Source organism: Penaeus monodon, chromosome 31, assembly GCF_015228065.2.
Source record: "Penaeus monodon isolate SGIC_2016 chromosome 31, NSTDA_Pmon_1, whole genome shotgun sequence".
NCBI classification, from domain to species: Eukaryota; Metazoa; Arthropoda; class Malacostraca; order Decapoda; family Penaeidae; genus Penaeus; species Penaeus monodon.
This window is the reverse complement of record NC_051416.1, coordinates 29868424-29871970: the sequence shown is the minus strand read 5'-3', so window position 1 is coordinate 29871970 and position 3547 is coordinate 29868424. Positions and strand designations below refer to the sequence as shown.

At 46.2% G+C, this 3547-nt stretch overlaps 1 protein-coding gene across 1 annotated transcript in view; it reads right to left on the bottom strand.

The window, feature by feature from the left end:
* Window positions 1-993: 993 nt before the first annotated feature.
* The window catches only part of LOC119593157, a gene marked incomplete in the record, with an annotated part of 106179 nt that continues 103625 nt past the window's right edge, over window positions 994-3547 (bottom strand). Inside the window, 1 exon segment of the mRNA XM_037942122.1 lies at window positions 994-3547.

Genomic DNA, 3547 nt, shown 5'->3' with positions numbered 1-3547 from the left:
CAGTATGTTTGATAAAACAACAGTTCCATTACTGTCGAAAGGAATGAAACAGATAAATGTATAAATGGTCTGAGGTAGAATGAATGCTTGCATATTGCAGGACATCGAACTGATGTTCAGATATTGTAACTGAATCAGAAATAAACAATTTTCTTGGAACGTCATTTACATGCCATGCTTTATGGAACTGTTCAATCTCATTCAGGTAGAAAATAAATTGGGAAGCACAAATATATCTCTAGATGTAATGGGACTGGCATTGGCCGAATAGAAACAAAAGGAGAATGCGGTATTGTTAGTAGTCGTGATGCTTCAAAAAAGTGTTAATGTTACACTTCAGTTTAACGTTACAAAGCTATTGATACAAAAGTTTTATAAATGCACTTATGTGAAATGAGTCTTGTGCAGGTGCCATTAACCTTTTTAATATGGGGACAGCTCACATGCAGCCGAACAACGTAACAATTTCAAAAGGTAGGTTTGTTGGTTCGGTACTAATGGTTTGCTGCTTACCTTTTCCTTTTTATGTAATGCTGAAAATCGATATCGACACACGTTGGTAAATGTGTCTTAATTTGGGCATTGTTTACATTTAATGCAAATCAAATTTCATTACAAGCTGGTTGGCTTCTGACGGAAAGCAAATACAAGAAATATTGAAGAAAAGTTGTTCGAAAAAAATGTATGACTCTTTACTAGTGACGAGTGGCTGAGTACCAAGGATATGCCAAACTATCTACCAAACTATTCTGGTTTGGGAGTTTGAACTTGAAAATACCAGGAGTACATGGAGTAAGAATGCGTTTGCCAACTGTATTTTTTAAGCTAATGTTGCAATATACTTTTGTTGACTTCGTATCAGTTCCGTGTAAGTAAAAGGTAAGGGTAATTGTACATTGTTGTGCATTCTGAGATGAGCCTGAGACGCGTGTCAGGTGCACAGCAGTGTGGCCAAACGCTCATCAGGAGCAGAAGGAAAAACAAAGACTCACATGTGATGTCTGACCTCTTTACTTCCATATCAAGTGGACACGCAGGATGTGACCCGTGTCAAAGGGTGGTGGGACTTGGGGGGGATGGGGGAGAGGGGAGTCCAGGAACCGCCCATGTCCCCAAGGCCCGCCCTGGCAGTGTGAGCGTGTTGTAGCACAATAATAGCCTTTATTCTAGTAGTACGTAATGGTCACTTTACCATGTGGAAATCTCTTGCATTCTGGTGAGATTGTGGTAGTCTCATTTTGGATCTATGGTCACATGTTGGTTTATTGTGATGTACTATTTATTATCTGTGGTGGTAAGAAACTTGCATCTGCAAATTACTTGCAAATGCAATGACTGTTTAAGACCACATCATACGGTCATAAAACTGCTGTTGACCCAGAGTTGCATGTACAATCACAGAAAAGGTTGTGACCACTAGATAGTCTACAAAAATTATACATTGTTTCAAATAAAATTCCAAGGTGATTATCACTCCAACAACAACTATACAACATTTCTCTCGCCGGGGGCCGCACACCAGCCCCTGAACGTTGCTTACAAAGATGTCAAATGAACTGTCCACCCTAAAGATCGTCTTTAAGTAATGTATATTCAAAACTATGCATAACTGTCCAATGAAGAGAGAAGGTTTACTCCATTCCTCATGCATAAGCACAAACACTAACCAAGGGAGACGACAGAGCCTAGACCACGTACACGGACTTTTTTTTGAGGGGGGGGGGGGGCAGAACACAGTCGAACGGGCTAAAATCAACAATAAACGCTTCATTTAGAAATGAGACGAAAAAAAAGACTTGGTATCGAGAACGACCTCATTGGAGAACGAAGCTTTTGCGGCAGCCAAACTACGGCACCAAAAACGCGTGACGCATATAGGTGTTGGCGTCCCGGCCGGTCTGCGTGCGCGTCGGCAACCGAACCTCCCCCCCCAAGGCCAGGGCTTCTTGCCCCCCGCGGCCGGAACGTGACCGCCCGACCCTCCAGACGAACACACGTGGAACGCTCATGTGGACAACACCCACAACCCTCCAACGCGCATGCAGACCGGTCGCGCAACATCTTGATTCATGTATTTTATTTATATATATTTTTTTCTTCTAAGGAGAGAGCAATACAGCGCATTCATTCTAACTAGTCCAAAACAAAGCCGTAATTTGTCTCGAGAAGAGCCAGTTTCTGCCTCCTTACAAAGAGCAGCTCATGAGCACCAGTGACGACGAAGACGACGAAACGAGGCCTGAAGTCGTGGCCACCTCCTTCCGGGCGCGCCCTTCCCGTGTCTCTTGCTGCCGCCCACACCACACGCCCACCGAGGCCACCGTCCGGTCTCGGTGTCTTTCTAGATGGCAGTAGCAGACGTGGTTCTCGATGGGCGATCGCGATTAACCTCAATAACTCCGGGTGGCAAGACGAACATGCCATGGTGTCAGCGGTCGTGTCTCCGTTGGCATGTAGGTCGTGCGGCGGCCTTGCCGGCGGTGGCAAGGCGTCCGGGCCATACGAGGAGTGGCGTGCAGATTGTACTTTCTTTACTCGAAGTGTATTTTCATCATTAGCGGATAATCATGATAATTATAATGATACTTATACTTATCATTGTCATTACAGACATGGTTCAGCTAAAAAATGCAATCAGAGAGGGTGCTGCAATGCCATGTACAGTCCAAGTGTCCTTTAGTTATTACTGGTTTTGGCGGGGAAAGGAATTTGGCGTGATTTGCCTGGTCACAATTTTCTATAAACTGAGTTGACATAAATCTATTATATCACTGATGTTGCTGTTGTTAGTAAATTATTCTCTTCTGTGCTTCCCTGGAGATGTCGCCTAACTGCTTGAGCTCTAGATTCCTTTCCGATACTACTGCCGAAGCTCCTACTCTGCCAGACGACCTGCGGCCTTCCACCTCGGCCGCACCCTCGGCAACGTCGCAAAACGACGAGAGTTCAGACGAGGGGTCGAGGTCATCCGTACAACGGCAGCGGCAATGACCGAGCTGGATTACGTGTCCCAGCACAACACGGGTCTAGACTCGGATAAGCCGCTGTCTACTACTGGAGCTCGAGCGTGGGAACAGAACGCTTTTGAGTTCAAGTGGAGCAAGTGGGAGAACATGCCAAGGCGCTCTGGGTTCTCTGGCTGTCCTGGAGATAAAGTTCCCGACCTGCACAGTGAATCCACACCATTAGCCATCTTCTCCCACTTCGTCATCACTAAACTTGTGGACGTACAGGTCTATTGGATGGTACTAGAAGGCACTGTTCTACCTTCTTGACATGGCGGATGTCGATGCCTACGTGGTGCTTAGGGCACTCGGAGACAGGATGAATCAGCTGGCTTTCCTGACAGAACTCACATGCGAGTTCTTGCAGGCGCTTACCTGCACGAGAGGGAGTCTGTGCCGAGCGCAGGTCCATTCCCAGAGCATGTTAGCACAGTGCCGTCTCCAGGGCAGTCCAACACACCAGCGGAAGAGAACAGATAGAGACCGCTACAGGCAGTGCAAGGTCTGCTACGACCATAGTGTGAGAAAAATGACCTAGACTG